Genomic DNA, 10589 nt, shown 5'->3' on the forward strand with positions numbered 1-10589 from the left:
GCAAAGAGCAGAGTTTAGAGACGCTCAGAGGAGCTTTGGCAGAGGCCATTTGAGTGAAGTCACCAGCAGAGGGTGCAACCAGCAGAGGGTGCAACAAGTGGAGTGCAGTTCAGCTGGGTTTGAGTAGAGAACAATGAGGGGAGCTTGGCTAAAGAGAGTTAGACGTTGAAGGTAGGCCGTCAACACAGAGGTGTTGGACTGATCAGAGGAGCCGGTACACGCACTGCAGCATCAGCTTTGTGCTACATCAACGAGGACGTTGATGGTTGAAGTGGAGGAGAGTGTCACGGGTTGCCTTGCAAGGCCAACTCCGTGACGTTTCGCTCGCGGTAGTGTAGCCATTTGAGTGCTCAAGAGTGGCCATTGGAAGTGCCGCAACGTGGCCTAACATTGGCCCCAAGTAGCCCAAGGCATGTATGCCACCAATAGCCAACACAAGACAAAGCCATAGCCCATATAAGTCATTATGACTCCTCAGACATGTATGATGTTTCCTCCTGCCAGATGAAGAAGGGCTTAACAAGCTACTATAAGGGGGTATGGTGTGCTGCCTACCAACCTCCCCGTCCAAACTGGACTTGAAGTGAGCAACCTTGGGGCAACTCAAGGGCGGGCTGTAGGCATCCAGAGGGGTGTCTAGAGTCTCCATGTGGGTTTGGGAGCCCCGTGGACGGTGCGAAGATGTAGGCACTGCGCGTCTCTCCCGAGTGAGAGGTCCACTATGTTGTTTCCATTATGCCACGCAACATGGTATCTTTGGGACTCGTTTTGGACCGAATGGGCTATCGAGGCACCACTAGAGGCCTCGTGTGCCAACTCTAGTGCTTGGTTTGGGTTCGACCTTGCACGAGGGGATCCCGTGGCTTAAGCTAAGCGGTTGGAAGGCGACACCGCATATGTGGGCTATCGAATGAAGGCATCAAGCTATGCAACGACTACGTCCATTGAGGGACTACTTTATGCTACGAGCAAGCTACGGATTGGGACATCGCCTTACTCACGCTACGCGTTGGTGCAACGCTAAGGTGCGCAATGGCCTTAGGCGGAATCTAGCACGCGTGTTGGCACGAGGACTACGCCGTGGGCATGAGATTGGCCCTCGGTGGCTTGTGGGCTTCGCATGACCAAGTGGCCATCCAATATGCATCTATTGAGGCATGCTAGACCCTGCGACACTTCGAGACGCTGTTAAATACCCAACCGGCAACGTTGGCTTGTCAGCTAAGTTGAGGACCTTCGCGAGCACATTGTTGTGTGGCTAGGCGCCTTGATGACATAAACCTAAGTTCGGCGAGCACCTTGCTTGAAGTAAGCTTGGCGCTATGAAGCGACTTATGCCGTGCTTGGGGCACTTGAGGCATCAGGCCTACTTGTGGCATCCGGGTGAAGACGGAGCTTCTTGTGAAGTTGTTTTGCTTGACACAGCATTGGGACCTAATGTTCAAACGGGTGAGATCATCAACACTCGATTTGTCAACGAGCAATGGCGGGCTTAAACTTGGTGGAGTTTGAGCGCCACACAGGCAAAAATTGATCCGCTGCGCCTCTAAAGGAGTCGGCCTGTGACAGTTGGTATCAGAGCTAGATCACTCATTTGGGGTGAGTTCGATCTAGAGCGGACATGCAGCTACTTTGTGATATCATTCTTCCGTGAACCCCGATGCAGCTGTTTGAAGGAGTATGCATGAAACTCATCCTGGGGGACGTGCTTGACATCCTAGACTCTAAACAAGACCGCCGTTGGTTTTCTAGTCAGGTTTGAACTATGGGAGCTGATTGGTGATGTCTTGGGGTATCCGTGCTTATGGTGGTATTCTTCGGTGATGCCTTGAATGCAGCAACCGTTCTCGAGGGTGCGAATTGAGCAACATTGTGGCATCTAGTGTTTCCTTGCTAACTTGGTGTCTCCCTCTCACTTTGTGGACTTGGTGAGCATTTCTACACTGTGGGCACACTGTGGCGCGAGTAAGCTACATATGTGGACGGGTTGCTTCCTAACCAGCAGGGTTGGCATGATTGTGTTACTTTGTTGGCTACATGGGGATTTCTACCGCAGTTTGGACTTGTGGAATGCTTGTATCAGATTGTGGGCATGTGATCTTCAGTTATTGAGCCTTAGAGACGGATTTTCGTTGGCAGCCGTGCACGTGCTATGGCATTATCACTGGTTTGCTTCAGGGGGCCTATGTTTCGACCGTTTGGGGTGGCATCTGCAACTTGTGCTTGTCAGTGGTTTTGCATCTTCAGAGCATGGTTGTTGACTCATAGAGGGTTTGTTCGGAAAAAAATTCAAGATAAAATTTGAGATCTTGACTCCCGTGTGCAGAGGCACCGAGTGTACATGCTTGCTATAGAGCGGGGTGATGGATGAAATCATCGTTGTTGGAGGACAACCATGTAGCGGGATTGTAAAGTCAGGACATGAGTTTGGTGCCAGGATCAGCGCACCGTTTTGAGCAGCTTTGCTGAGATGGCTAGTTTTTGTGGGTGGTAGGAGCGGTGAGCCTTCGAAAGGCGAAATCATTGAGCTTGAGGAGATAGCTGACTCGGGTGAAGGCAGTGGCCGAGGCACTGGGCAGCATGAGTTAAATTCTAGCCAGAAGACATAAGTAGAGCCAGAGGGCTTGCCAGAGGGCACGAGCATGAGATTCAGCCGGTAGGCTACACTTTGCCAGAAGGCACAAGTTGAGCAAAGCCAGTGGGCTTCATTTCAGCCAGAGGGCTACACTTCTATAAGAGCATTGAAGTTTTGGGTTAAGTAAATATCCAGCCAGAGGGTTACCCATTGCCAGAGGGCACGAGTTTGAGTTCAGCCAGAGGGCTTCATTTTGCTAGAGAGCAACAGCCAGAGGGCATGAGTTTGAGTTCAGCCAGAGGGCTTCATTTTGCTAGAGAGCATGAGAAAATTTGAGTTTGCACAGAATGCATTAGCCAGGAGGCTACAACTTGCCAGAGGGCTTCAGCTAGAGTGCTTCAGAGTTTGAGTTTGCTAGAGAGCAACAGCCAAGCGGGCTTCGAAGTTTGAGTTTGCCAGAGGGCAACAGCCAAGAGGGCTTCAGAGATCGAGTTTGCCAGAGGGCATCAGCCAGAAGGCTTCAGAGACATGAGCTTGCTAATGAGCAGCAGCCAGAGGGCTTTCATTTTGCCAGAGGGCACAGTACAGAGATGCTTCAGTTTATTGAAGATATCAGCCAGGGGGCTTTGAGCTTGCCAGAGGGCATTGTTGCATAATTTTGAGGAGCAACTGAAGATTTGCATTAAGTCGACGAGGGCGTCGACAACTCGAGTGGAGGAGGAAGTCGCGATGCGACGACCCACTGCGAGTCAGCTCAGAAGAGTTTGAGTTTGCTCGGAGGAGCATTGGAAGAGAGGCCATTCGAGAAGAGGGCTCAAGAGGAGCATTGCTCGGAGGAGCATTGGCAAAGAGGCCATTTTGAGTTAGCTCAGAGGAGCTTGAGTTTAGAGGAACATCGTCTAGTGGAGTCAGCTCAGAGGAGCATGAGTTAGCTTAGAGGAGCTTGAGTTTGCAGAGGAGTTTGCTCAGAGGAGCATTGGCAGAGGCCATTTGAGAAGAGGGTTTGGCATTTCAAGAGTATTGGCAAAGAGCAGAGTTTAGAGACGCTCAGAGGAGCTTTGGCAGAGGCCATTTGAGTGAAGTCACCAGCAGAGGGTGCAACCAGCAGAGGGTGCAACAAGTGGAGTGCAGTTCAGCTGGGTTTGAGTAGAGAACAATGAGGGGAGCTTGGCTAAAGAGAGTTAGACGTTGAAGGTAGGCCGTCAACACAGAGGTGTTGGACTGATCAGAGGAGCCGGTACACGCACTGCAGCATCAGCTTTGTGCTACATCAACGAGGACGTTGATGGTTGAAGTGGAGGAGAGTGTCACGGGTTGCCTTGCAAGGCCAACTCCGTGACGTTTCGCTCGCGGTAGTGTAGCCATTTGAGTGCTCAAGAGTGGCCATTGGAAGTGCCGCAACGTGGCCTAACATTGGCCCCAAGTAGCCCAAGGCATGTATGCCACCAATAGCCAACACAAGACAAAGCCATAGCCCATATAAGTCATTATGACTCCTCAGACATGTATGATGTTTCCTCCTGCCAGATGAAGAAGGGCTTAACAAGCTACTATAAGGGGGTATGGTGTGCTGCCTACCAACCTCCCCGTCCAAACTGGACTTGAAGTGAGCAACCTTGGGGCAACTCAAGGGCGGGCTGTAGGCATCCAGAGGGGTGTCTAGAGTCTCCATGTGGGTTTGGGAGCCCCGTGGACGGTGCGAAGATGTAGGCACTGCGCGTCTCTCCCGAGTGAGAGGTCCACTATGTTGTTTCCATTATGCCACGCAACATGGTATCTTTGGGACTCGTTTTGGACCGAATGGGCTATCGAGGCACCACTAGAGGCCTCGTGTGCCAACTCTAGTGCTTGGTTTGGGTTCGACCTTGCACGAGGGGATCCCGTGGCTTAAGCTAAGCGGTTGGAAGGCGACACCGCATATGTGGGCTATCGAATGAAGGCATCAAGCTATGCAACGACTACGTCCATTGAGGGACTACTTTATGCTACGAGCAAGCTACGGATTGGGACATCGCCTTACTCACGCTACGCGTTGGTGCAACGCTAAGGTGCGCAATGGCCTTAGGCGGAATCTAGCACGCGTGTTGGCACGAGGACTACGCCGTGGGCATGAGATTGGCCCTCGGTGGCTTGTGGGCTTCGCATGACCAAGTGGCCATCCAATATGCATCTATTGAGGCATGCTAGACCCTGCGACACTTCGAGACGCTGTTAAATACCCAACCGGCAACGTTGGCTTGTCAGCTAAGTTGAGGACCTTCGCGAGCACATTGTTGTGTGGCTAGGCGCCTTGATGACATAAACCTAAGTTCGGCGAGCACCTTGCTTGAAGTAAGCTTGGCGCTATGAAGCGACTTATGCCGTGCTTGGGGCACTTGAGGCATCAGGCCTACTTGTGGCATCCGGGTGAAGACGGAGCTTCTTGTGAAGTTGTTTTGCTTGACACAGCATTGGGACCTAATGTTCAAACGGGTGAGATCATCAACACTCGATTTGTCAACGAGCAATGGCGGGCTTAAACTTGGTGGAGTTTGAGCGCCACACAGGCAAAAATTGATCCGCTGCGCCTCTAAAGGAGTCGGCCTGTGACACAAGGCCAAGGCCAGCAGCAAGCCATGCCACGGCCAAGGCAGGCCAGCCAAAGCCAGCAGCATGCCATGCCAAGGCCAAGGCCAGCAGCATGCCATGCCACGGCCAAGGCAGCCCAGCCAAAGCCAGCAGCATGCCATGCCAAGGCCAAGGCCAGCAGCATGCCATGCCACGGCCAAGGCAGCCCAGCCAAAGCCAGCAGCATGCCATGCCAAGGCCAAGGCCAGCAGCATGCCATGCCACGGCCAAGGCAGGCCTGCCAAAGCCAGCAGCATGCCATGCCAAGGCCAAGGCCAGCAGCCTGCCATGCCACGGCCAAGGCAGGCCAGCAGCATGCCATCCCAAGCCAAGGCCAGCAGCATGCCATGCCAAGCCAAAGCCAGCAGCATGCCATCCCAAGCCAAGGCCAGCAGCATGCCATGCCAAGGCCAAGGCAGCCCAGCCAAAGCCAACAGCATGCCATGCCAAGGCCAAGGCCAGCAGCATGGCATGCCACGGCCAAGGCAGCCCAGCCAAAGCCAGCAGCATGCCATGCCAAGGCCAAGGCCAGCAGCATGCCATGCCACGGCCAAGGCAGCCCAGCCAAAGCCATCAGCATGCCATGCCAAGGCCAAGGCCAGCAGCATGCCATGCCACGGCCAAGGCAGCCCAGCCAAAGCCAGCAGCATGCCATGCCAAGGCCAAGGCCAGCAGCATGCCATGCCACGGCCAAGGCAGCCCAGCCAAAGCCAGGAGCATGCCATGCCAAGGCCAAGGCCAGCAGCATGCCATGCCACGGCCAAGGCAGGCCAGCCAAAGCCAGCAGCATGCCATGCCAAGGCCAAGGCCAGCAGCATGCCATGCCACGGCCAAGGCAGGCCAGCCAAAGCCAGCAGCATGCCATGCCAAGCCAAGGCCAGCAGCATGCCGTGCCAAGGCCAAGGCAGCCCAGCCAAAGCCAGCAGCATGCCATGCCAAGGCCAAGGCCAGCAGCATGCCATGCCACGGCCAATGCAGGCCAGCCAAAGCCAGCAGCACGCCATGCCAAGCCAAGGCCAGCAGCATGCCATGCCAAGGCCAAGGCAGCCCAGCCAAAGCCAGCAGCATGCCATGCCAAGGCCAAGGCCAGCAGCATGCCATGCCACGGCCAAGGCAGCCCAGCCAAAGCCAGCAGCATGCCAAGCCAAGGCCAAGGCCAGCAGCATGCCATGCCACGGCCAAGGCAGCCCAGCCAAAGCCAGCAGCATGCCATGCCAAGGCCAAGGCCAGCAGCATGCCATGCCACGGCCAAGGCAGCCCAGCCAAAGCCAGCAGCATGCCACGCCAAGGCCAAGGCCAGCCGCATGGCATGCCACGGCCAAGGGAGTACAGCCAAAGCCAGCAGCATGCCATGCCAAGGCCAACGCCAGCAGCATGCCATGCCACGGCCAAGGCAGGCCGGCCAAAGCCAGCAGCATGCCATGCCAAGGCCAAGGCCAGCAGCATGCCATGCCACGGCCAAGGCAGGCCAGCCAAAGCCAGCAGCATGCCATGCCAAGCCAAGGCCAGCAGCATGCCATGCCAAGGCCAAGGCAGGCCAGCCAAAGCCAGCAGCATGCCATGCCAAGGCCATGGCCAGCAGCATGGCATGCCACGGCCAAGGCAGCCCAGCCAAAGCCAGCAGCATGCCATGCCAAGCCAAGGCCAGCAGCATGCCATGCCAAGGCCAAGGCAGCCCAGCCAAAGCCAGCAGCATGCCATGCCAAGGCCAAGGCAGCTGCATGCCATGCCACGGCCAAGGCAGCCCAGCCAAAGCCAGCAGCATGCCATGCCAAGGCCAAGGCCAGCAGCATGCCATGCCACGGCGAAGGCAGGCCAGCCAAAGCCAGCAGCATGCCATGCCAAGGCCAAGGCCAGCAGCATGCCATGCCATGCCACGGCCAAGGCAGCCCAGCCAAAGCCAGCAGCATGCCATGCCAAGGCCAAGGCCAGCAGCATGGCATGGCCCGGGGAAGGCAGCCCAGCCAAAGCCAGCAGCATGCCATGCCAAGGCCAAGGCCAGCAGCATGCCATGCCAAGGCCAAGGCCAAGGCCAAGGCAGCCCATCCGAAGCCAGCAACATTCCATGCCAAGGCCAACGCTGCCCAGCCAAGGCCAGCGGCATGCCATGCCAAGGCCAAGCCCAGCCGCATGTCTTGCCACGGCCTTGTCCCGCAGCGTGGCGTGCCTTGGCCTTGGGCTAGAACATAGCATGCCACGCCCTTGGCAAGCAATCCTGTCCCTCGTGTAATTGCCATTTGGTTTGGCTTTGACTTACGTATATGTTGCCCTGCGAAATGCATGTCCCTCGGCTAATAGCCGTTTGGTTGCCTTTGACTTGCGAACACGTTGCTAGTGCTTTCCCCAGTGGAAGCTTGTTGGGAAAAGTATGTCCCTCAGAAGTTGCCTGTTGCATTCGAGCTATCCGATGCTTGCTCGGTTTCTCTAAGAGTTTTTGCACGTTCGTTGGGCTTTTTAATTATTTATTTACTCATAAAAATTATAATAAAATAAATAAAAAATAAAAAAATAATTGAAAAAATTACTATAATTACTAGTGCCTCATCTTATAATTGTTGGAATTTTTCTAGAAGTTTTTGAGTATTTTTAGTAATTTTTATTATTTTTTAAGTATTAAAATTGAAATAAATTAAAATAAAATATTCCGGTGGCCAAATATTTTTTTGTAATTTTTTTTTATGGTGTATTAAATTATTTCATACAACTTTCATGTTGAAAGTTTTGGCAAAAAACCATTACTTTTTAAAAAAACCCCATTATGACTCCTCAAACATGGTTGATGTTTCCTCCTGCCAGATTGAAAAGGGCTTAACAGGCTATTATAAGGGGGGGGCACCTCCCTTAAGGCTGGCCAGCATGGCCAGGCCACAGGCCACGCCTATGCCTAGGCGGGCGCTTGGCACATGCCATCGCTTGGCTTGTGGCATTGGCTTGTGGCATCGAAACTACATAGCCAAGCACGGGATGCGTCTAGTGGCGGCCCGCGGTGGTGGCGGTGGCACGTTGGCCTAGGCCAGCATGCCATGCCACAGCCTTGGCCAGCAACATGGCATGCCAAAGCCTTGGCCAGCAGCATGCCATGCCCTGGCCTTGGCAAGCATGTCATGCCACGGCCTTGGCCAGCAGCATGCCATGCCACGGCCTTGGCCAGCAGCATTCCATGCCCCGGCCTTCGCCAGCATGTCATGCCACGGCCTTGGCCAGCAGCATGCCATGCCACAGCCTTGGCCAGCAACATGGCATGCCAAAGCCTTGGCCAGCAGCACGCCATGCCCCGGCCTTGGCAAGCTTGTCATGCCACGGCCATGGCCAGCAGCTTGCCATGCCCCGGCCTTGGCCAGCAGCGTGCCATGCCACGACCTTGGCCAGCAGCTTGCCATGCCCCGGCCTTGGCCAGCAGCATGCCATGCCACGGCCTTGGCCAGCAACATGGCATGCCAAAGCCTTGGCCAGCAGCATGCCCTGCCCCGGCCTTGGCCGGCAGCATGCCATGCCGCGGCCTTGGCCGGCAGCATGGCAAGCCCAAGCCTTGGTCAGCAGCATGCCATGCCAACGCCTTGGCCAGCAGCATGCCTTGCCACGGCCTCGTCCAGCAGCATGGCATGCCACGCCACGGCCTCGGCCATCAGCATGCCTTGCCACGGCCTCGGCCATCAGCATGCCTTGCCACGGCCTCGGCCATCAGCATGCCTTGCCACGGCCTCGGCCATCAGCATGTCATGCCACGGCCTTGTCCAGCAGCATGGCTTGCCACGGCCTTGGCCAGCAGCATGTCATGCCACGGCCTTGGCAAGCATGCCAAGCCACGGCCTTGGCAAGCATGCCATGTCCCTCGGGTAATTCTACAAGTTGCCTTGCGAAATGCATGTCCCTCGGTTAAATTGCCATTTGGTTGGCTTTGGCGTGCGAACGAGTTGCCTGTGCTTTCCTTGTGGAAGCTTGTTGCGAGAAGTATGTCCCTCGAAAGTTGCCTGTTGAGTTTGTTATTTGCATTCGCGCTAACCGGTGCTTGCTCGGCCTCTCTAAATGTTTTCGCGCGTTCGTCGGGCTTCTTAGTCCTTCGGGGTGTGATTCGTTTTGGGGGGCTGGTGCACAGTGTACGTCGTGGCGCGTGAGTTGTGTTCGGTTTGTGCGAGTTGGACGGATCCCTGCCTGTGCAGCGAACTCCACTGGTGCATTCCTCCATGTCCCTCGGGTGATGCCTTTAGGTTGTCTTCGACTCGCCTTCGGGTTGCCTGCGCTTCCCTAGTGGAAGGTGCCTTGCGAAAGGCGTGTCCCTCGGGTAATTGCCATTTGGTTGGCTTTGACGTTCGAACGAGTTGCCTATGCTTTCCTAGTGGAAGCTTGTTGCGAAAAGTATGTCCCTCGAAAGTTGCCTGTTGCGCTTGTTATTTGCATTCGCGCTAACCGGTGCTTGCTCGGCCTCTCTAAATGTTTTCGCGCGTTCGTCGGGCTTCCTGGTCCTTCGGGGGGTGATTCGTTTTGGGGGGCTGGTGCACAGTGTACGTCGTGGCGCGTGAGTTGTGTTCGGTTTGTGCGAGTTGGACGGATCCCTGCCTGTGCAGCGAACTCCACTGGTGCATTCCTCCATGTCCCTCGGGTGATGCCTTTAGGTTGTCTTCGACTCGCCTTCGGGTTGCCTGCGCTTCCCTAGTGGAAGGTGCCTTGCGAAAATCGTGTCCCTCGGGTAATTGCCATTTGGTTGGCTTTGACGTTCGAACGAGTTGCCTGTGCTTTCCTAGTGGAAGCTTGTTGCGAAAAGTATGTCCCTCGAAAGTTGCCTGTTGCGCTTGTTACTTGCATTCGCGCTAACCGGTGCTTGCTCGGCCTCTCGAAATGTTTTCGCGCGTTCGTCGGGCTTCTTAGTCCTTCGGGGGGTGATTCGTTTTGGGGGGCTGGTGCACAGTGTACGTCGTGGCGCGTGAGTTGTGTTCGGTTTGTGCGAGTTGGACGGATCCCTGCCTGTGCAGCGAACTCCACTGGTGCATTCCTCCATGTCCCTCGGGTGATCGCCTTTAGGTTGTCTTCGACTCGCCTTCGGGTTGTCTGCGCTTCCCTAGTGGAAGGTGCCTTGCGAAAAGCATGTCCCTCGGGTAATTGCCATTTGGTTGGCTTTGACGTTCGAACGAGTTGCCTGTGCTTTCCTAGTGGAAGCTTGTTGCGAAAAGTATGTCCCTCGAAAGTTGCCTGTTGCGCTTGTTATTTGCGTTCGCGCTAACCGGTGCTTGCTCGGCCTCTCTAAATGTTTTCGCGCGTTCGTCGGGCTTCTTGGTCCTTCGGGGGGTGATTCGTTTTGGGGGGCTGGTGCATAGTGTACGTCGTGGCGCGTGAGTTGTGTTCGGTTTGTGCGAGTTGGACGAATCCCTGCCTGTGCAGCGAACTCCACTGGTGCATTCCTCCATGTCCC

This window comes from Camellia sinensis, chromosome 14 (genome assembly GCF_055761805.1).
Source record: "Camellia sinensis isolate YWXY chromosome 14, ASM5576180v1, whole genome shotgun sequence".
In the NCBI taxonomy this organism is placed as follows: Eukaryota; Viridiplantae; Streptophyta; class Magnoliopsida; order Ericales; family Theaceae; genus Camellia; species Camellia sinensis.